Source organism: Musca vetustissima, unplaced genomic scaffold (assembly GCF_032173495.1).
Source record: "Musca vetustissima isolate MV318-11 ecotype Yass unplaced genomic scaffold, APGP_CSIRO_Mvet_v1 utg7192, whole genome shotgun sequence".
In the NCBI taxonomy this organism is placed as follows: domain Eukaryota; kingdom Metazoa; phylum Arthropoda; class Insecta; order Diptera; family Muscidae; genus Musca; species Musca vetustissima.
Window position 1 is genome coordinate 122,218 of NW_026880622.1, and position 22,979 is coordinate 145,196.

A 22,979-nucleotide genomic window follows, 5' to 3' on the forward strand; every position below is an offset into this window, starting at 1 on the left:
GTGAAAATCTTTCCAATCAGGCCATTCGTTTTTACCAGAATGCCAGACTTTCTTTGTTCCACACACACACAGAAAGCAGCAGAGGCAGCACATCGTCCTTGACGATGTTAAATTTGGTATAACGACGTCGTCGTTTGTTGTTTTTACAATCAAATAATTTTTTGGGAAAGGTCTTTATCCTGTGGGTGTAGTGGAGAATGTGGTTTGGTGGTTGTGGTGTTACTTTAACTTTGGCATTTGATGGAAATATTCTCAGTTTCTCCTCGAAAATCCATAAAACGAAAAAGGATGCAGGGGTAGGATGTGCAAGAAGAAAAAAGTCCATTCAAATTGTCTATTGAAGAAAAAGGAAAATAAAATCCGAAGTATACCATAGATGGAGCTATAATAACCAAAAGCGATATAAAAGCTTTTATACAATTTTCGATAGCGCCATCTATTGTTTAATGGCCATACTAAACGAATCATTTTATTCTACTGCTTAGGTGGTTGGCAATACTAAACGAATCAAGTACATATTTAAACACACTAGCATTCAACATCCTCGATAGTATAGTGGTCAGTATCCCCGCCTGTCACGCGGGAGACCGGGGTTCAATTCCCCGTCGGGGAGAATTAAACACTTTTTTTAATTTTAAATTTTTATATTTAAATATCTACATTTTAAGATTGTTATTAAAATATTTCAATATTTATTTTTCTTTTCCTCGATAGTACAGTGGTTAGTAGCCGCCGGGTACATTTATAGAGATTTAAATATATACTTTTTTAAATTGTCATAAGATTTAAATATTTTTCTTCTTTTTCCTCGATAGTTAGTAGCCACGACCGCTGCAATACTATTAATATCGAACCATAAAGTAATCCAATATTCACTACAAATCAATTAATGTAGCGTATTAATATAAAAATATCATTATTTTTTCAATACATATAAGCGGAATACAATTATAGTTCAATGGAAAGATGATATTAAATTTATTTTAGTCGCCCGAATTCGCTTGATTCAAATTTTACAGAAGTAGTGTTTTAGTTCTTATATTTGGTTCACTCTCTTATATATTTTTGCCACAGAACAAGAATTGAGTTCCTCATTTGTAAGAAAATTTTTTGAAATAGAATGTTTAGTTGAAATTTTGACAGAAAAAATATTGAGACCCAACCCGATCGATTTTTAATATCACAATTCTATATTACAACATTTGTTGTACATTTCCCACACAGAAATATATATTTTATATTTATTCGCCATTATTCAACATCCTCGATAGTATAGTGGTTAGTATCCCCGCCTGTCACGCGGGAGACCGGGGTTCAATTCCCCGTCGGGGAGAATTAAATATTTTTTTTTTGTATTTAATTCTGTAATTTTATATAATATTTTTTATTTGTGAAATTTTTGTATTAATACGTTATAACGGCTTTTTGATATATCAGTGGCTCCCAATCTGAAATTGTTATGGAGAGGTACGATTAAAGTTGAAACGATATTATCGAGCAATGAAATTTATCTGTGTTTGAAAAAAACTAGATTCAAAGTATAAGTAGGATTTACCGATCCTCAATATATGTCCACTATATATTTATCAACATTTTTGTATGCCATTTTGTACAGTTTTTACCTGGTCGGCGGAACCGTAGCCTACATATCGCGTTCCATTATTGTTTCCTATTTCAGTTAGATAAAAATATATTTATTGTTTTTGAAATTGTAGCTACTATCTGTGTGGGAAGTGAAACTAGTTGCTGCCAAGCTTTTACACGCCTTTGAATAAATAAACTGTATGGCTTCCCTAAGAATACAGAATTCCAAGATGTTTGAGGATACAAAAATCTCATGATAATTTCTTCTAACTTTCTCTCCTTTCTGGGGCACACATCAGGCCTTTTCACAGTCTTAAGTGTATGTCTTACTATTGGGCATGTATTGGCGTAAGCCACCTCTCTTTTCAATGATTTTGTCGTCTAGGTTCTAGAAGGGATGCGATAGTCTCTATTTTCGAACATGATCGAATAGAGGTGCGTCCTTCGAGAGTTATCCAGCGCTTCAGCCAGAAAGACGGATAGATAGACGGATAGCATTTCTAAATCGATTCCAACATGTCGGATACGGATTTAGTTCAAGACACTGGGGGTTCAGAACTGATATTTGGATGAGGCATACTTTAGATAGTATCATTAGTTTAACAAACATTGTTTAACATAGATATTATTTTTTGATGATTCATGGATTGGAGATTGGAGATAAAAAAAAAAACAAAATTAAGTGGAAGATCATAGAAGAAGCAAAGACTAAAGATCCACACTTTTTATAAATACAGCTTATGAATGCCGAATCTTGGAGTTTAAATTCTTTACAGCCAACGTTATAGTTGATGTTTAGCTTAAAAAACAAACTCTGTTCATAAAGTACAAAAATACTCCAAGACTTTTCTTTGGGTCCAATAGGTTTCATCGACAGAAGGCATTCTCAGATCCACATAATATATTATCGTTTTTATACCTTTCTCTATCCTAACGATTATAAAGACCCTAATTTTTAGTTCGCCCACGTATAAACGCAATAATAATACTAAAAACAAAAGCAGCTTCCACTTACCTTGTTTACCATTTGGACTAAATGGATCATAACTGCCGGCTGACATTGGTGATGAATATCCATTCGATAAATTTGCGCCATACATGTGATTTTGGGAAGCTGAAGATGGACTTAACGGAGCAGTGCTTGGCACACTGCCAGGACTAGGTGTGGAAATCCATTCTTCCCTTCTGTAAAACAATAACACCAATCAATAAATCATCAAAGAATTAAAAATAGTCGTAATTATTCAAAACTTACAAATCCAGACGCGCCCGTTTTGTGTGGGTGAAAACCAAACTGCCATTGGAAGGATCTGTGGCAGCATTACTACTCCCTGCAGCTGCCACATTACTCGAACTACTACCACCAGCACCGCCACCAACACCACTTGCTGCCGCCGCCGTTATGGTAACCTGTGTAGAACCCGCCACTGTAGCATTTCCAGCAATACCCGTTGCCGTTTTCAATGCCAAAGTTCCTGCTTTGAGTGCTGATGATGCCGAGGGTGCCATATTTGCCAGTGCCGAACATGCCGCCAGGCTAATAAACTCCTCTTTACAGTCGCTACTGAGATTGGCAGCACTATTGATGCCGCCAACCTGACTATGGTTACTGCTGCTGCTCGTCGATGCGGCCACCACCGCCGCCGCTGTCGTTGAAGCTGTGGAAATGTCATGCAGGGGTTCCGATTTAATGGCAGTCTTTAAAAGCTTTATTTTCTCTTCGACGGAAGCACTGGCGAGTGAATCGACCGAACTAATGACAATATTGCTTATGTTATTGTTTAGCTGGCGTGTGGCGGCATGTTGATGCTGCTGTTGTATGTGGATTAAATTGCGAACTGGATTTGAATTATTGCTGGCGGTATCGGTTCCATCGCCTCCACCTCCTCCACCAGCAAAATTGGCTATGAAAACATTGGCAGCATCACCGCCCACAGCTGCCGCCGCAGCAGCAGCTGCATTGCTGGCAGCAACAGCAGCTGAACTTGCAGCAGCATCCAATTGTTGTTGCAACAGGATATGACTGGGTATAACTTGCTGTTGTTGTTGCGTCGACGACTGTTGGTGTTGTTGTGCTGACTGCTGCTGCGACTGCTGTTGTTCGCTGGGCAACGACAGCTTTTGTCCTTGCGCATGATTTAGCCGGTACATCATTGAGGACAAATTCATCCTAAACTTTGTATTGACCCGCAGTTATTGTTGCGTTTAACGACATTTAAAAATAGCTGAGAAAAAATTTCGGTTGTTTGTGTTACATTTTTCGCTTAAACGGTGCCCCTTGATGTGGCACCGTTTTTTTCGGCCAATCGCCCTCTGGTTGGCCTTGTGCAGCAATTCTCCTCTATGTTTTAGCAGTGTATGGCGGCTGGTCTATGGCTTGGTACGTAATACCAATAAAATTTCAAGCCCCAAACACTTTGATTTAAATTTATTTACAGTTTGCCAAGAACGGTTCAGCTGAAAGTAAAGAGAAAAGAAAGAAAAATTCAAAAATTAGTTTTGACTTAAAGGCGGTGTTTAAATTTTTGTTGTGCCTCTTCCACCCCATTCCATATTTTGTTCTTGTTCGTAAGCATTTCTAAGTATTCTCTTTTTTGTTTGTTTTATGACTGGCAGTCACCTTTCAATAATCTGACTATAGTGTGCCTACCACTCCTCCTCCCTCTGTTGATGGTTATTGTTCGCCCAGCTACTACTGCTGAACTCATGGCATTCTCCTCTGGTAGTTTTTCGTCTATGCCATACTTGAGCATGCATTGACCTAGTTTTTGTTCAGCTTTTCAGGGTATCAAGGGTTGAATGCCGTCGTCGTCATCATCACCATGTCATGTTAAACACAAAGTATTCGTGGTCACATGCTTGGTGCAAAAGCAACAAAAACGCTTTCACATAAACTGCACTAGCACTATAGATAGGGTGGTAATGAGTCAAGGATGTTAGAGGTTGCTGTGAGGTTGAAATGAAAAGGTTTGCAAAAAGTATGTTTTAAAAAATTTAAAGCATCAATTTTTTCTGATTTAAAATTGGCAGAATGGACCTATGCTACTTATTTGTAGCTCAGCGCTCTCCGATCGATTCGAATTATGTACTGTACATACTTCAAGAACTCTTATCAAAATACATACTCAAAATTTCGGAAACATATATGGCCTCCGTGGCGCAATTGGCTAGCGCGTTCGGCTGTTAACCGAAAGGTTGGTGGTTCGAGCCCACCCGGGGGCGATTTCTTTTTATTAATTTAATAATTAATTTATTAGTTACATTTTTGTCACATGAAACTTCGTTAAGAAATTATTACACAATTTTGTAGAAAGAATTTTACTTCAGACACGCCTATAAAAAGAGGGGGAAATTCAAAAAAATATATACAGTCCAAGTTGAGTCGCCAATAAAAACCTCAAGGAAATGTGTAATAGGGAAATATTAATAGGGCTTCATTCTAAGGCATAAACGTGTGCATTTTCTAAAACCAGTGCCAAGATTTCCTACTGAGAAAGTTATTGGTATTTGTGGATGAAAACCAAACAATTGTTGCTGTAATTTATTTTTCTTTCTGCTTGATTTTTGGTCCTTCGATCAAAGAGGTACTGTACAAAAAATCTGTTTCTTTCACTAGGAAAATCTTCAAGCATGTCGCCTCCGTGGCGCAATTGGCTAGCGCGTTCGGCTGTTAACCGAAAGGTTGGTGGTTCGAGCCCACCCGGGGGCGAGATATATTTTTTAATGTAATTTTTATATACCTCCCATCGGAATTGGTCGAACAAAGGGTCATGAAACTATATAAAGGAAATCTTATTAATAATAATACTACTTTGATGGGTTCGGAATGTGTGAATTTAAGTAAACAATTAAACTCATTTCTCTGTGGAGTTACCTGAAGTATGTGTCTTAAAGAGCAACTATTTTGGAAAATATACCTCTTACCAAAACTGGTAGAACGTAGGGTGTTAAGGAAATATTAGTACTAATAATACTTTGACCTTTGGTGCGTAATGTGTGAATCTCAGGAAACAAATATATTTTTTTCACATAAGCCCATTTCTCCACGGAATTACCATGTGTCCTTATATAATCCTCTACAAATTTCCTTCACTATAAAAATGTTTGGTCCTTCGACCATGTGCCCCATGTACTGTACACACATTTCCAAGGAGATGATATGTCGCCTCCGTGGCGCAATTGGCTAGCGCGTTCGGCTGTTAACCGAAAGGTTGGTGGTTCGAGCCCACCCGGGGGCGAGTTCTATATTTTTTGTATCTTATACAGCCCTTAATTAAATTTAAACGGTATGTAATTAAAATACATAAAATATTATAATCGTCCACGCGGATTACAAGTACTTCTTAAAGTATTATTCTTTGCAAAAGTCTCAGCTCGAGCTGAATCGAAGATACAAGTGTGATGGAGTTACATAGCCTCCGTGGCGCAATTGGCTAGCGCGTTCGGCTGTTAACCGAAAGGTTGGTGGTTCGAGCCCACCCGGGGGCGATTTGTTTTGTTCTGATTGAGTGTGAATTGCTAGAAAACTGAACACCCAAAATCTGTTTTTTTTCTAATGATTATTAAGAAAATTGGTAATATTTTATCCTGATTTCTGATTTTGATATCATATATAATTAATTCGGTTTAATTTTGGTCCTTCGATCAAAAAATCGCTATTGTACAAACATAAGTTCAAGCATGTCGCCTCCGTGGCGCAATTGGCTAGCGCGTTCGGCTGTTAACCGAAAGGTTGGTGGTTCGAGCCCACCCGGGGGCGTATATATATTTGTATATTTTGTAAATTTTTTAATTAATAGAAGATATATCAGGGTATTATTTTTAAGGTCGATGTTATGCAAAATCAAAAATGTTATCCTGTCATGAGAAAAACGATATGTAACTTCTCTATTATGGAGTGGTCTATACATTTGTACCAGTATACATGACTGAAAAAAAAAGAATTTGCGCCCCCGGGTGGGCTCGAACCACCAACCTTTCGGTTAACAGCCGAACGCGCTAGCCAATTGCGCCACGGAGGCGATGCGGGTCAAAGAATTACAACAATTGGAAAAAATTAAAGCTAACATTTTTGAAGAAAATCCTCTCTGAGTCCTGGTCTACCTACAGGATATAAATCTCTCTCTTCCGATGACAAATTAAATAAAGCAGGAAAAAGTAAAATTTCGACATAGGGAAATGCAATCTAATGAATTATTGGAAACCAAATTAATTCAATTTTATAAAAAAAAATAAGGAAAAAACTTATTCGCCCCCGGGTGGGCTCGAACCACCAACCTTTCGGTTAACAGCCGAACGCGCTAGCCAATTGCGCCACGGAGGCTATATGTGTGCGCTAAATTTTAGCAAATTTGCTAATTGGAATTTTCTAAAACAATATTTTCTTAATTGCAGATTAAAGAGGTCAGACATCTTTAAAGAAGTTCCGAAGGCCAAAGAAAAACAATACTAAATCGAATTTGAACCGCAAACGTTAATTTTGAGTAGCATTTTAAATGAAATATAGCTTCCAATCAGAAATTGTAACAATATTAGATCCTCATTATCGCCTCCGTGGCGCAATTGGCTAGCGCGTTCGGCTGTTAACCGAAAGGTTGGTGGTTCGAGCCCACCCGGGGGCGGTTCTTCTCTTTTTGAATTATAAAACAATTGAAACTCGAGCTTCATAAAAATCTTTTCAAAATTCTAGAACATCCTAGAATGTTCGAGATGATGGTCCAAGAGAGTTGACTTAAAAGGATCCTATATATTTTTTTCGTCTGAATCGAATACTATAGGGTCTCTTGTTATATTTAGAGTGCGAAACTAATTATCGCCTCCGTGGCGCAATTGGCTAGCGCGTTCGGCTGTTAACCGAAAGGTTGGTGGTTCGAGCCCACCCGGGGGCGGCAGATATTTTAAGAATTTCGATTTCTCATCGAACATTCTAGAAACTTCGAAGAAAATTACGACGCAACCAACAACTTGAATTTGTGGAAAACATGGAAACACCAGCTACAATACGTGATTTGTGATTACCCCTCTTAGAGGGTTATTAATTGAAATAAAAACTTACTTCAATGCTGAGGTTTTTACATTCTATCCTTATATCTACAAATCGGAGAATTTGTGCGCTTATAAAAAATATGTGTATCCCCAAATATTGTGACCTTACAAGTCATAGGGCGCTATAAAACTCGAGACTATGAAACCTATGTACAGACGTCTTGGACTTTTACAGGAAATTCAATCTTGTAACGTCCCTAAATCTCATATCAATTAAATTCTAAAGTGATTAACTATATAATATGGTATTTTGTGTCAGAATACAACAATGTCTAAATTTCAGCAACAAAGGGAGAATGGTTCGGGTTACCTTTGTATATTAAAAAAATCTTCTACACATTTTTATTTGCCCTAATAAATAAAAATTTTAAAATAATCTAATTATCCAAGTTCAATACTACTAATACGCAACGACGTTGACATCTGCCTCCGTGGCGCAATTGGCTAGCGCGTTCGGCTGTTAACCGAAAGGTTGGTGGTTCGAGCCCACCCGGGGGCGCAAAACATTTTTTTGTTGCTAATCAGAATATTTTGAAATATGAGAACAATGACTAATATTTTTTTGCAATGTAATTTTTCTAAAGCTTTGCTTATTGGCAAAAAAGCTTTTTTATTAAAAGCTTACCTATAGTTCATAAATAAAATGTTCTTAAAGCGTAATGTGTAACATGAACTGTCATGTGTGTACTTTGTTGAGAGCTTGAACATGGCCTCCGTGGCGCAATTGGCTAGCGCGTTCGGCTGTTAACCGAAAGGTTGGTGGTTCGAGCCCACCCGGGGGCGCATATAATTTTTTTTTAATTTTTTTTAATTTTTTTGCTGTTTTTCTCTTTCCAAATTTTAACCAATTATTGGAATAAATGTTTATAATGTGAAGTACAAATCTGGCTGTTAAAATATACAGACAGCCACAGCTCATAATCTAGACACGGTGCTCCTGACCGTTCTTGTTGAGTAGTTGTATGGCACTGATTTTATTGTAAAATATTTATCTTTAGATACTACTTAAACTACTTGCTTAGCCCAATCTCAACAGCACAAAATACTTATCAATAAACTATTTGTTCTAATAGGCTTTGCAATACCATATAAAACACAAATAATAGAATTTCACCTGTGGAGAGTTTTCCCATCGTGTGCGTCATAAAATCAGCGTTGCATGTGAGATTTTAGACTCTTATCTTAAAACACTCCATTGATCAAATCGTCTGTAATACAAAATTCTGTTCAAAATATTTTGAACACTGGCATTTAATATACGTGTCAAGACATACAAAATTATACATATGGAGAAATCGATACATAGAGAAAATTCAGAGGTAGACTGCCTCTAAAAATATTATTCGCAAAAAATTCCGCTTTTTTATTTTAACCGTTTAAATCTAAGAAGCCTCTCAGATGTTTATATGTTAATTTAAAACTGTTCTTGACCTACAACAACAAACACCTGGCCATTCGACAAAAAGCACTAGTTAACATTTTGAACCCTTTATGCAGCCAGTCCCAAAAAGTCACAAAGCATTACGATTATGGTTGTCACATTTAAACAAATAATAATATTGAGTTCACACAAAATTTGCAACACACCTGTGAATTCAAGGGTTCCATTGAAGAGAGAGCAGAAAAAAAAACGACAAAATGAAATCAAGAATAAACGTCACAACTTTTATTTTTTTTTATTTTATTTTTTTTTTGGTAACTACCGGAGAGTATTCAGAGGAGAGAGCTCCTTGCATATTTAGTTATGACATTGCACGTTTTCCCCAACACTACACACTCACGACAAAAAAAAACACCAAAATATCTTCGCGCCGAGCATTTCTTACAATTCCTTTGCATTGGGAATTCATTCACTAATTTTTTTTTTTGTATTTACATTTGACAGAATTCTTTGTTATTAGGATCTTATGAATTAATTATTTGGGGGAAAGTTAATTGCTTTTTTGGTAATCTAAAGGAGCAGGAAAAACTTTGCACGAGATTTATTAACGCTTCACGAGATATTCAATGGAGTACATGTAGGGGTGTATGTGTGTGTTCACATTTGTCTAAGGTCCTTCTCAATGAATTCAAGGCGCAGGCGTTGTTTTTGGGGGGAAACAGAGTTGCCACATTTGTTGCAATTAAAAACAGTAACAGAAAAATAGCAATTTCTAATTTATTTGTGAAAGTCAAAGATTACAAAAAATACCAAAGAAGTAAATGCAAGGTATATTTTGGACTTTTAACGTCATTTTAAAACAGAATGATAATTTATATAAGGTCTATAAACCGTAGATCCCTAACAGTTTTTTAAGGAAGATGTTTTAGTCATGATTGAGGAAAAGTTCGACTCTATGTGGATGCCTTTCGGTCTACTAAAAACCCTTCTGACTTTCGATGTGACATTAGAAAAACTACTATCATATGAGAAGAAACTCGACATTTTTATAAGAATACCTTCCTAATGTACTTCTATAAATTCATAGGCCATTTATGACCAGGCTTTCTGAACTTCTATAAAATGGCTCTTTGGTGATCGGTGATAAGGACTTCTGATCTTACTAGAGTTTTCCCTGTTATTATCATTTATAAAATTAGATTTTAATGATAAAATCTGCTTCTTTACTCCTACGGGTCATCTATGAGATTTGCTGGCCTTGGTTATTGCGACTTTTTTATCTTCTATGAGCAAACTTTGTAATATTGTATAAGAAGATCATCTCACCTTTCGATATAGCCTTTTTTTCCGCTGTCCTCGAGAAGACTTGATCTATTTTTATATAGATGTTATACTCGTCTCTGAAAATATCCTTAGAAGAGTTTTTAATTTTCTATTAGAATCACTTGTTCTATATATTTATGAGAATTGATGACAAACGCAGAGTATTTTTATAAGAAGACTTGCTAACCTGCTCTTTTAGGTGAAAACTTTCTGATGTTGCATAAAACTTTCTGATCTCTTTTTAAAAGACCTCCACACATCTTTCATGAGAATACCTTTGGGTATATTCTGGTTTCTTCTTCTTATTTGGTCTTCGTGAGAACATCTTCTCGTTTTCCATGACGAGTCATAGTTCTCTTCCATAATCAGACCTTCCGTAAGGAGATTATCTGATGTTCTCTAAAATATCACATGGTTTCCTATATAAAAAAACGTTGTTCTCTTGTGAAAATAGAGAAACATAGACCTCTACGAAGTCGTTCTTAATGTCTGTAAGAAGTTCTGCTTGTCTTCTGGATGAAGATATTTAATAAGAAGGACTTCTGGTTTCAATAAGAAACCTATTGGCCGTTCATTCTGGCCGACAACACAAGAAAACCTTCAAATTTTCTATTCCACGAGAATACATTCTGGCCTTCTTTAAGGATATACTCTAATTCTCTTCTACTCATATTCAAAACGTCCGGTGTATCTTTTACAGAAAACACACCCTGATTTTCTATGTCAAGAGTTAAATAAAGAAAACCTTCTGGCTTTATTGGGAAACGGTATGGCCTTCAATAATAAGAACTTCTTCTTAGAATACATTCCACTAGTTTCTAAGAAGACTCACTGGTCGGTCTTCCATTAATAAAATTGCCTCCAAAATTTTTGCAGACCTTCAGTTTTTTTTTATTAAAATCCTTCGTCGTCTTTGAAAGTCTGTTCAGGTGCCTTAATCAATATATATATATATATATATATTTATTATATATATCAATATATTTATTCCAAGACTTAGGTAACATGGATTTCTTAGAAAGAATATAGAAGGATTATAGGTACTCTCTAAAGAATAATTCTAGTCTTCTGAAACAGCTCCATTGACAAAAATGAAACCCAATCGATCCAACCCAATACATGTTAATCTGCCAACAAAAATATATCAACGAACTTCTAAACTAAAAAAGTTCATTACCAAGTTTTCGTTTTTCAATTTTTTCGAGAAAAATTAAAATGTTGTTGTTTAGAAAATATAGGGAAATTCAATTGTATTTATGGGCAACCATGATGCTGGCAGATTCTATTCTTTTCTGCGAACATGGTGATTGTCGAACCAAAATAAAATACAAAATACAGCAATACGACCGCACCTCAATTTACAATACAATGAGCGCATTGGAGTGCAGCAAGCAGGCATTCAGGCTGACGGACGGAGGGACAGACAACAGCACCAGCAATCAATGAAAACAAATGACAAGCAAAAAAAAACGAAAACAACGACAGCAGCAACAAAATTACATTTCAAACAACAAAGTATTTTCATTGTGTGTTCATTATTTTCTTTGCAAAAAAACAAAAAACCCAAAACGACAACAAAAATAAAATGTAAAAAATACCTACAAATGCGGCAAGTGAGAGAAGCAAAAAAAACAATAATTATTGTAATTTTTATTGTTGTTCTTGTTGCTGCTGCCTTTTTGTACATTTTTGCAAATGTTTTCACTTAATTTTGCTGTTGTTGTTGTTTTGTTAAATACCCCCGGTACAACTACTAGTTCTCACACATACTCAATGGTATAATGTAAATGAGAGCGTGCCAGGCAGAGAGCTCCAAATAATAAAGCTCTCATTGATTTTTTTCTTGGGAGCCGAGAGAGTCTCTTACAATTGGGTGTTGTAATGGCTAGGCTGAGAAAACAGAAAAACTAAAATGATTTCGTTTTGTAAACACAACCAGCAACAAAAACAACAGCAAACGACGACGACATTCATACAATAAAACGAGTGCAGCACGAGATTGTGAACAGTCGTCGGACGTCGTCATTGCCGTTTGCTGCCTTTGCCTGCCTGCTTGGCTTTGCAGGTTGGGGCTGTTTGTCATTTGCTGCGGCTGCTGCTGCCGCCACTACTACTGCATGAATATGCAGTAAAAGCTAAGCAAAAACAACAACAACAAGATGGCAAGTTGAATGACATAAAACATCAACTGACCTTCAACTTTAAGATTGAACTTAAGCATTGCATATTTACACTTAACGAACGAGCAAACAAACGAACCGACTGATTCACACACACACCGATTCACTCTCTGAAATAACTGCACGTACAACCATGGCGTTGATGGCGACGACGTCAACGTATGGAAATGCCAACTATTGAATGGGGGCTGGCTACTACATCAAACGAAAAAAGAGGGGTTCCCTAAAAAGGGGGTAGCGCTACTAGATACCATAAGGCATTTCTTATTGAGTTTTTTGTTTTGCTTTGAGGTATGCGAAACTGAAAACTGTATTGAAAGAAAGATATACGAAAGGAAATGGAATGTAAATTTAGCAAAGATTTTCAAGTAAAGATTAAAACAACAAACATTGTTGTTGGTGGCGTATGTCAAAGGTTATGACATTTGTAAAGGAATGTTTGTTTTGGAAAATTAATTAAGGGTGTTATCGTTTATCTATTACTGTGTGTTATTGTACATCGATGGACGGAGTTTCAAGGCCTCCGTGGCGCAATTGGCTAGCGCGTTCGGCTGTTAACCGAAAGGTTGGTGGTTCGAGCCCACCCGGGGGCGATTTGTTTTTATTATTTTGTTTAAAAAATATTATACTCATAAATGAAAATGTATATAATAAAAAATAATCAAAAGAAATTATGCAATAAAAAGTAATAAAATGAAAAAATTAAAAATATATAAAATAAAAAATATATAAAATAAAAAATATATAAAATAAAAAATATATAAAATAAAAAATATATAAAATAAAAAATATATAAAATAAAAAATATATGAAATAAAAAAATATAAAATAAAAAACAAATTAAACAAAAAAATAATAAATTAAAAAAAACAAAATAAAAAAATTAAACAAAAAAATAATTTCAGTAGTGTTTGGCGGGTTAATAAAAAATATAAAATAAAAAAATATAAAAAATATAAAATAAAAAAATATAAAATAGAAAAATATAAAATAAAAAAATATAAAATAAAAAAAATATAAAATAAAAAAATATAAAATAAAAAAAATATAAAAACAAAAATATAACAAATTTTGCAAAAACAAAAAAATAATTGATAAAAAATAATAAACTAATAAAATAAAAAATATAATCCTATTATATTCATAAATGAACATTTATATAATACAAAATAATACAATAAAAAATAATAACATAAAAATAATAAAATAAAATAAAAAATTATCGAAATGTGTATAAATTTAGTGATAATTTAAATAGTTTTATGTTTGTATTAAAAAATAAAATTATTCATTGCAAAAATATGAACATTAAAAATAATTCGTAAAATTTTCAATAAAATTATAAAAATATTATCAATAAACAATAAATTGATAAAAAATATAGAAATATTATATGACAATACTTATATATAATTAATGTATTTAAATTAATATTGAAAATAATTAAAAAAAATGATTTCTCGATCCTGCCAGGAGTCGAACCTGGAATCTTCTGATCCGTAGTCAGACGCGTTATCCATTGCGCCACAGGACCACTTGATATCCATGGTCACCGAATGTTAAACCAATTCTTGAACTTATTTTTTCAAAATTGTTTTGAACCCACGTTCTATCAAAAATTGATAAGAAAAAATACTTCACTAAAAATTTAGTAAAATTATGACGTGTATGGTAATGGCATTACGTAATAATACAAGTAATAAATGATTTAATATTGGGTAGGTGGTTGGTCAACAACCTTAGACCTGCCCAAACGAATAGATTAGCAACAAAATTGAGAAGGAAAATTAGTGAAGATAGTCTTTTTAGATAAGATGAAAGGGGACATTCTAGGAGAGTTTAAGAATAACCTTGGTAGTCAGGTTGAAATAGGAATGATTACTTAGCTTTAGACTTCCATTTTAACTCAGCTGAAACAAATACCGGTTGTGTATAAAATAATCACAAATAACTCCCGCATTCCGAAAAAAAAACTTCGACAAATTTCATTTTATACACAGTCGGTTATAACGACTGTATCCAAAAAATTAAAAATTTGTTTAATATCGCTTATATTTCACCGGCCCTTTGGCTGTCGTTATAAGTGACTGTATAAATAATAAAAATATATAAATAAAAAACATAGATAATAAAAATTTGGCCCATAAATTTCGCGTGAATATTAAAAACAAAAATAAAAAGTTATTTCCGATCCTGCCAGGAGTCGAACCTGGAATCTTCTGATCCGTAGTCAGACGCGTTATCCATTGCGCCACAGGACCACTTGTTGATTGTGGACGCAATGTAATACACAAAATCACTACCGTTACCCAGCAGAATGTCAATGACAACCAATCCGCGAAATTATTAAAAGAACAATAAATTATACCTCACATCTTCTACAAAACTAAAATGAAAAATATAACTACCAATTTTAATTATTTGTATGTATTTTATATCAATTTTTATATTCTGAATATAATTTTGTAATAAAAAAAAATTAAAAAAAAATTAAAAAGAATTTTCGATCCTGCCAGGAGTCGAACCTGGAATCTTCTGATCCGTAGTCAGACGCGTTATCCATTGCGCCACAGGACCACATGTTTAGCACACATGCTCACAGTGGGTTCTTTGGTGGCATGAAAACTCAAATGAACTGTTGTAGTATGATGATAACCGGTTTTTGGGTGAGAGCTGGCTCTCTTATAAACTATAGCAAACAAATAATTTAATGGGTTTATGAATCTTGCGAAGAATATACTACACCTACAAAAAATACATACAAATGTATGTTTGTATGTAAATTCAATATTTATAGAACACACAGCGTTTGGGTTTTGTTTGAAGATGATTTTGTTTTTTTTTTAAGTTACACCGTAAGAAAAAGAAACGAACTGTTGTAGGTCTTTGTGTGTGTCCCGAAACTAGTGTGGAATTTTTCCAATAAATAATTTCACAATATTCAAATAAAGAAAAAAAAAAATTGGAATACTATCTTGAATTATTTTATTTAAAAATAAAACAATGAAATTTATATTATTTTTTTTTAGCATTTGATTATCAACAGAAATGTTAGTGAAAAAAAAAACAAAAAACTGCTTAATATTCAAAACATTCCAAAGAACAAAGGAATTCAGTTCTGTAACAACAGAGCAACAGCAACAGCAACAAGTGAGAAAAACACGCTACAACAATAACAAATGCAAAGTCAAGTTGTAGTTGTTGTTGTCGTTGTTTCTGCTGTAAATCAAAAAGTCAATAAACTCTAAGCGGAAATAATTAATTAATTAGTTAACTAAAAGGCAACAACAACAACGGCCTTTTAATTAACAAACTGCAATGACAGCAACAGTGACTACTGGGAAAAAATAACAACAACAACAACGGCGATAATAGCTAAAAATATACACATATAGAAATTGATTTAGATTAATTAGAGAATCAATAATTAATAAGTATTATTATATGACCACGAATCAAAGCTCAGATTGCGGGACAATGCAATCTAATTACGACTTAGCTATGTTAGTCGGTCGGTCGTCTTTTCCTACTACAGGAAAGCCGTGGGACCGAAAGGGAGGTCTATATAGATGATGAACAGGGCACTTCCTATAGCAGGGAGAAGGCTGAAAAATCATGGAACTTATCAATTCAGTCATGTTTAGAGAACACCCTTTATGGATGCCTACAGCCAGGAAAAGGATGACGAAATTTCAAGGAAGAGATTAAGAGGATGAATTGGGCTCGTAGAGAATTGGTTATTTATATATGGTTTGAAGGGATCCTTTGTCGTGATTCAGGGCAGATTCTTGATAAAGAATCACAATTGGATATTAACAGATTGAACGGGGAATCTGAGGAGATTTTTTTTTTTTTTTTTTTTGTTTTTTTGAAGTAAGGGGATTCAAACTTAAGGAAGCCTTCCCAGATGTGCAGAGTGGAGTCTTCAAAGATTTAGAGAACTAGAAATGAGATTCTCCATAGACAAACGAGCAGAAAGAAGACTCTATGGACGGTCTGAGGTAGGAGATGGCCCGAAGGCAGTCGCTATGGACGAGCTGATAGACTGTGGAAAAAAGTTTATAGAAGAGCTGAAGAGACGAGCCGAAGACAGGAGGAACTGCAGGAGGTCTCTATATAGATTAAGGAAGTCTCCGTAGACGAGCTTAAGGTTGTCTCTATAGATGAGCTGAAGGGAGACTCCATAGACGAGCTGAAGGCGGTTTCTATGGACGAAAAGCGAGTCTCTAGATGGTTTCTATAGACGAGCTGAAGGGAGTCTCTATAGATAGACGAGCTGAAGGCGGTTTCTATGGACGAAAAGCGAGTCTCTAGATGGTTTCTATAGACTAGCTGAAGAAAGTCTCTATAGATGAGCTGAAAGGAGTCTCTACAGACGAGCTGAAGAGAGTCTGTATAGACGAGCTGAAGGGAGTCTCTATAGACGAGCTGAAGGAAATCTCTATAGACGAGCTGAAGGAAGTCTCTATAGGCAAGCTGAAGGGAGTCTCTATAGGCGAGCTGAAGGGAGTCTCTATAGATCAGTCGATGGGGGTCTCCATAATCGAACTGAAGGAAGATCTCTATAGGCAAGTTGAGAGAAGACTACAGGCTTCCTTCCTTAAGCCGATTTTAATGTAGGTCATTAAGACGAGGTGAAGGGACTCTTTAAGGATCAGTTAAATGAAGGCCGCATAGACTAGGTAAAATCAGTCTGCATAGAAGAGCCTAATGAAGCTCCTACGCGAGCAGAAGCGAGTCTTTAGAAGCGAACTGAAAGGATGTCTGACGAGCTGAAGGGAGTATCTATAGACGATGTCTCTATAGCCTTATAGAGGAGTTGAAGGGATTCTCTATAGGCGAGCTGAAGGGAGGCTCCATAGACGAGTTAAAGAGAGTCTCCATAGATGAACTGAAGGGAGTCTTTATAGACGAACTGACGGGAGTCTAAAGGGAACTTCTACAGGCTGAAGGCAGGATCTATAGACTTTCTAAACACAATATCTAGAGGCGATCAGAAAGGGGGTTTCTATAAATAATAAAAAATATATCTTCATAACTGATGGAAGGCTCTGACGAGCTAAAGGGTGTCCCCATAGACGAGAAGCCTTCACAGAAGAGAGGAGGGAAGTCTCTACAGAAGAACTGAAGGGTATTTCTGTAGAGGTGCATAGGTAGGTTCTACCGGAACTCTACATGATCAAAATAATTTTATTTTTTTTTTTTATTTTCCATTACAACAACAACTTAACAAATTTCCCACAACGACCCTCATAAATTTCCGCTGGGAAAATAAGATGAGATATTGTTCCTTTGTTTTCACATGAAACAAAAAATCGCAAAAAAAAACAACAACCACAAAAAATTCTATACGAAAAAAAATATAAACATAAAGAGGGCTAACATTATAGGGGCCACAAAATTACAACGTCGCAGTGGCAGAGATCCGCAGCAGCAGCAACAACATGAATGGAAACGAACTACGCAAAGAGAACCGAATTGAGGAACCATGAGAAACCCCGAGGAAAGCAAAAAATAACAAACAAAACTCAGACAACAGAAAAATTTGCAAAAGACCAACATTTACCCGAACCTAACCCAATATAGACGTTATTGTGTGGACCCTTGAAATTATTTGCGGGGTAGGGAGGCAGGTCAGGAATACGCATATGTTCGTACATATGTATGTCTTTGACGATGTAGTCGCCAACCAGCCAGCCATCCAGCCATGCTCGTTATCATGGTCGTTGGAATGACTGGCTGGCTGGATGGCAGAGCTGTCTGTCTGCTGTAAGATTTACAAACTGAGGATAATGTCTGACTTGCAGAAAAAAGGGACAACAAGAAGGAATAAGGGAAGAAAACACAATTTGCTGTGTATGCCAGTGTGTGTGAATGTGTGTTTGTAATCGCCAATGTCTGCGCAGCATATTTTTACTCCCTAAATAAGTGAGTTTGTTGTCGTCTTCGTTGATTCGTGATATTTACTTAAATTGCCAACTGCTGTTGTTGTTGTTGTTGCTGTTGTTGTTCGGAAAAAAGGGAGCTGAGAAATTAAGCTTTGAAATGAATTTCTTGTCATGCCCAACCAACAGAACCAAACCATTGCCTACCCCAAACCAATTTCTGTTATTCGAGGGTGGTCGTCGTCGTTGTCGTCATTTTCCTTCTTCCCTTTCGACTTTCCTTCCTTTTAATTTTTCTTGTGAATGACGGATTTCTTAATTTGTTACGTATGAAGTGTAGACATAAAGAGGGAACAAGGTGGGGATGTACAAATGTGAGTCCACAATAATCGTCATAAATGCAATTTACGTATAGGCAGAGTTTTCTATGGAAATAGATAAATTAGTAGGGAGGAGAAGGGAGATTATAGTATAAAGTATAGCCGAAGACGACGATCCGAAAGCAGTATAAATAAATGAGCTGAAGGAGTCTCTATAGAAGTCCTGAAGGATGTCCTTATAGACGACCTAAACGGAGTCTCGATAACCGAACTGAAGGTAGACTATTCAGACGAGCGGAAGAAATTGTTTCTAAAATAGTTTTCACTGGTGGGAGTCTCTATAGAGGAACTGAAGGAACTCTCCATAAATCTATGTTTCTATAGACGACATGTAGGTATTTTTACGGACGACCTAATGGGAATCTCTATAGAAGTGCTGAATGGAGTATCTATAGATAAGCTGAAGAAGTCTTTGTGGAAGAGGTGTGGGTCCCTATAGACTAGACGATGAGAGTTTATATAGCCGAACTGAAGGTAGTCTCCATAAATAAACAGGAGGGTGTCTCTATATACGGTCTGAAGATAGTCTCTATAGACGACCCGAAGGTATAGACGAGCTGAAGGAAATATATCTATAGACGTGCTTGAGGGAATCTTTCTATAATCGAGCTGAAGGCTGTCTATATACACGAGCTGAAGATATTCTCGAAAGCTTTAAGAATTATATATTAAAGAGCGGAAGGACTATAAATAGACAAATCAAAGGAGTCTCAATAGACCAGCCGATGGGAGTCTCCATAGCCGAACTGAAAGGGAATTTCTGTAGATAAATCGATAGGAGTCTCTACAGACGAGCTGTTGGGAGTCGCTATACACGAGACGAGGAAAATCTCTAGAGACAAGGAAAAATATCTCTATAGACAAGCTGAGAGAAGCCTCCAGGCTTCCAGGCCGATTTTTATGTAGGTCCTTAAGACGAGATGAGGGGATTCTTTAGAAGCGAACTGAAAGTCTCTACAGACGAGCTGAAGTTAGTATCTATAAGGGAATCTCTATAGACAAGCTCAAGAGAGTATCTATAAACAAGCTGAATGGAGTCTCCATATACGAGCTGAAGGGAGTCTCTATAGATGAGTTGAAGGCAATCTCTATAGACGAGCTGAAGACAGACTCTGCAAACGAGGTGAAGATAGGATCAACAGAAGAAATTAAATAAGTCTCCATAGACGAGCTGAAGGTGGTCTCTACAGACGACTGAAAGAAGTCTGTGTAGTCGAACTGCAGGAGGCCTCTATAGACGAGATGAAGGAGTCCCTATAGACGAGCTGAAGAAGACCTGAAGGGTTGATTGCAGGGAATCTTTGTAGACGAAGCCGTCTTTGAAAGCAGTATCTACAGACGAGCGGCGGGAGTCTTTAATGAAGAGCTGAAGGGAGCCTCTACAGGGGAACAAAAGGTAGCCCGTATAGTCTTGAGTATCTATAACTGACTGCAGGGAGTATCTATAAACGACCTGAAAAGATTTTCTGCAGACAACCCAAAAATATATTTATTGAGGAAATGTACCAAATGTTTTGTATGACGCAATTTCGATTCAACCTGAGAATATTTAAACTAAACCTATTTATATATTATGGACTTAGGTCATTTATCTACGGAAACCACAAAAACATTGCAGTGCCTATATGAAAAATTTTATGAATTAGTGATGGTTGATTGTTTATTGCACAAAAACGAAAGAGTTATTATTTATTGAAATGTGTGCATTGGTTTATTTATTGTTTTGTCAATAAATAAATTCCCTACTCCCACTCCTTGCTCTCTCTCTCACCCACACACTCTCTTTTTCTTTTTCCCCACAAAACAACAAACTTCGCCGTCAACTTGTTTTCATTATCGACGGCGTCAGGGTTGTCTGTTTTTTTTCCTTTTCTGCTTCTTCTTCCTCCTTAGTATTTATTATTTGTTATTATATTTAGATTAAAACAACGATTTGTTTATTTATTTAGGTGTGTTAATGAGCTGAAACACCATATAGATAGGAGAATGAACGAACAACCCACCAAATGACCGACGACATCACAATAATTTTCATGTGGTGTAGGTTAGGAATTTTTCAAAGAACGCAATGCAATATGCAATCGTTGTTGGGCGAACGACGTCAACACAACGACGACGAGAACACAAATCATAAAACATGTAGGGAGAGCGAAACGGAAAAAGAGAAACAGCAAAATGGCCCATTATGCATCCCATCATCATCACACAGAGACCAGACCAGACCACATATGTAACCAACCAGCCCCCATCTACAATTGTGTTGTAATGAAAACAAAAACACACATGCAAACATTTCGTACACGACAATGCACATTCGTATTCATGTCTCCGGACGGACATTATGCAGAATGGCAACGTGCAGGCCAACAGGCAGGCATGCCATGCATTACTAAAACTGCAATGCAAAGTTGTGTGTGATAGAGAGAGGGCAGGGGCAGGGAAGTAGTTGACGATGTTACGAGAACAAGATAAAGTTCAGCCTCGAAATAAACCGAACATAAACAAGAGATACCATCGAATGCATACGAATGGACGTAAGTACGCATTTGCAACTGAGAGTGCAGCAGCAGAGCAGAAGAGAGGAAGTTCTTTGCATGAGAAAAAAATGTTTTATATGTTGCCATAAATGTTTTGTTTGTTTCAGACAAAATTACACTTGATTTGTTTGTAACCATTTTAGCAGCAGAATAAAAATTTTGCTGAAAATATCAAAAATAACGAACAAAACATCAAAAATAATCCACGCAATAATTAATAACATAAGGAGAGGATGACATGAGAGAGAGTGGGTTAGAAAAAATATGTTTGGTGCTCTCTTCGTACTAATGCACTCGGCACCGCATGTTGTCCCCAAAATACATGACAAATTTATACAAAACAAAATATCAATATAACAGCTAATGAAAGCAACATTGCAGAAATAAATCTAAAAACAAAAATAAATATGCACAGTGGAACAAAAGCTACCAATATTTTCCTGTGGAAAATATGTTAATAAAAATGTTCATATAAAAAATATTATGCGGATAAAATTTTTCATTGGAAAATATTATATTTTTATTAGTTTCTTATATATGCAGAAAGAAAATATTATCAGAATAAAAAAATTCTATATAAAAAATATTATTGGGATAAAACATTCTCTATATAGAAAATATTGACAATGACTGACAATTTTCCTATATAAAAAATATTATCCGGATAATAATTATTCTATATAAAAAATATTATCCGGATAGCAATTTTTCTATAAAGACTGTATCCGCATACATCATTTGTGCAGAACATTTGATGCGGATAATAATAACAATGTTCTATTTTATCCCACTGTGCATGTTTTAGCTCCAATGGTGAACATAGATATGCAATTCAAAAAAAAGCATAGGTGATATGGCTCGCCACTCTACACACAGTTTGGATAAAGTCAAGGTAACTTGGACGAATGCTCCACTAACTCATGTGGAGTATTAGAAACTCTGACGTAAATGTAGGCACACACACACTATAACAAAGATACAATACAGAACGGAAACTCCATCAATATCATCAAACGATGATGATGGTTGCAGCAACGACGTTTGAGAGAGGTGAGAGCGCAGAGAGAGAGAGATATAGGAAATTAAATCGGACCCCACATAACCTGCCTGAAAATGTTCGGTCATTAATTGTGCTGATGGTGGCCACTGTAAATGTCTGAGCATCTGGTAGAGGGGTATGCCCTGTCCTCACTATATGCAAAAAAAAAACTATGAAACAAGAAATTTCTGAAAATATGGGCGAATAGAGCAAAAACCAACAAAATCAAATGAAGAAAAAAATCTGCAAACACAGAATCTCCATTAGAGAAGTTGCAGAAAAGTGGGGAGGTAACGACAACGAGAAAAGCAACTAATGGAAATGCCAAGCAAACACAGCAGGCGATAAACAACCAACCATCCAGAACTATTAAAATGAGATTTGCTGTTTTCCCTTTCAATAACACAGTTGAGACAGACCAAGGGAGACAGTGAGATAGAGAGTGGTGCATTGCAACTAAGCTCCGAGAGCAGTAATTTTCATAGAGTCGTATATTAAAAATAAATCCAGACGTAAAAATCAGGTGGCCTATGAATAAATATTGGAGGAAAATAGAAAATACTTAGAAACGAAAATTTTAAATATATATAAAATTTCGGTTCTAAGTATTTTTTCGAAAAATCTA

At 35.8% G+C, this 22,979-nt stretch overlaps 17 non-coding genes across 17 annotated transcripts; 12 read left to right on the forward strand and 5 right to left on the reverse strand.

Moving 5' to 3' along the window:
- Positions 1-541: 541 nt before the first annotated feature.
- Trnad-guc (transfer RNA aspartic acid (anticodon GUC)) lies at positions 542-613 on the forward strand. Its single transcript has one exon. It is a non-coding gene; the product is annotated as a tRNA-Asp (tRNA).
- A 648-nt stretch (positions 614-1,261) lies between these two features.
- On the forward strand, positions 1,262-1,333 carry Trnad-guc (transfer RNA aspartic acid (anticodon GUC)). Its single transcript has one exon. It is a non-coding gene; the product is annotated as a tRNA-Asp (tRNA).
- A 3,399-nt stretch (positions 1,334-4,732) lies between these two features.
- Positions 4,733-4,806, forward strand: Trnan-guu (transfer RNA asparagine (anticodon GUU)). The gene has a single exon. It is a non-coding gene; the product is annotated as a tRNA-Asn (tRNA).
- Positions 4,807-5,219: 413 nt separating this feature from the next.
- Positions 5,220-5,293, forward strand: Trnan-guu (transfer RNA asparagine (anticodon GUU)). The gene has a single exon. It is a non-coding gene; the product is annotated as a tRNA-Asn (tRNA).
- A 455-nt stretch (positions 5,294-5,748) lies between these two features.
- Positions 5,749-5,822, forward strand: Trnan-guu (transfer RNA asparagine (anticodon GUU)). The gene has a single exon. It is a non-coding gene; the product is annotated as a tRNA-Asn (tRNA).
- A 176-nt stretch (positions 5,823-5,998) lies between these two features.
- Trnan-guu (transfer RNA asparagine (anticodon GUU)) lies at positions 5,999-6,072 on the forward strand. Its single transcript has one exon. It is a non-coding gene; the product is annotated as a tRNA-Asn (tRNA).
- A 197-nt stretch (positions 6,073-6,269) lies between these two features.
- On the forward strand, positions 6,270-6,343 carry Trnan-guu (transfer RNA asparagine (anticodon GUU)). The gene has a single exon. It is a non-coding gene; the product is annotated as a tRNA-Asn (tRNA).
- A 188-nt stretch (positions 6,344-6,531) lies between these two features.
- Trnan-guu (transfer RNA asparagine (anticodon GUU)) lies at positions 6,532-6,605 on the reverse strand. The gene has a single exon. It is a non-coding gene; the product is annotated as a tRNA-Asn (tRNA).
- A 228-nt stretch (positions 6,606-6,833) lies between these two features.
- Positions 6,834-6,907, reverse strand: Trnan-guu (transfer RNA asparagine (anticodon GUU)). The gene has a single exon. It is a non-coding gene; the product is annotated as a tRNA-Asn (tRNA).
- A 224-nt stretch (positions 6,908-7,131) lies between these two features.
- On the forward strand, positions 7,132-7,205 carry Trnan-guu (transfer RNA asparagine (anticodon GUU)). The gene has a single exon. It is a non-coding gene; the product is annotated as a tRNA-Asn (tRNA).
- A 193-nt stretch (positions 7,206-7,398) lies between these two features.
- On the forward strand, positions 7,399-7,472 carry Trnan-guu (transfer RNA asparagine (anticodon GUU)). The gene has a single exon. It is a non-coding gene; the product is annotated as a tRNA-Asn (tRNA).
- Positions 7,473-8,054: 582 nt separating this feature from the next.
- On the forward strand, positions 8,055-8,128 carry Trnan-guu (transfer RNA asparagine (anticodon GUU)). Its single transcript has one exon. It is a non-coding gene; the product is annotated as a tRNA-Asn (tRNA).
- Positions 8,129-8,338: 210 nt separating this feature from the next.
- Trnan-guu (transfer RNA asparagine (anticodon GUU)) lies at positions 8,339-8,412 on the forward strand. The gene has a single exon. It is a non-coding gene; the product is annotated as a tRNA-Asn (tRNA).
- Positions 8,413-13,032: 4,620 nt separating this feature from the next.
- Trnan-guu (transfer RNA asparagine (anticodon GUU)) lies at positions 13,033-13,106 on the forward strand. Its single transcript has one exon. It is a non-coding gene; the product is annotated as a tRNA-Asn (tRNA).
- Positions 13,107-13,974: 868 nt separating this feature from the next.
- On the reverse strand, positions 13,975-14,047 carry Trnar-acg (transfer RNA arginine (anticodon ACG)). Its single transcript has one exon. It is a non-coding gene; the product is annotated as a tRNA-Arg (tRNA).
- A 654-nt stretch (positions 14,048-14,701) lies between these two features.
- Trnar-acg (transfer RNA arginine (anticodon ACG)) lies at positions 14,702-14,774 on the reverse strand. The gene has a single exon. It is a non-coding gene; the product is annotated as a tRNA-Arg (tRNA).
- Positions 14,775-15,017: 243 nt separating this feature from the next.
- Trnar-acg (transfer RNA arginine (anticodon ACG)) lies at positions 15,018-15,090 on the reverse strand. The gene has a single exon. It is a non-coding gene; the product is annotated as a tRNA-Arg (tRNA).
- Positions 15,091-22,979: the final 7,889 nt, after the last annotated feature.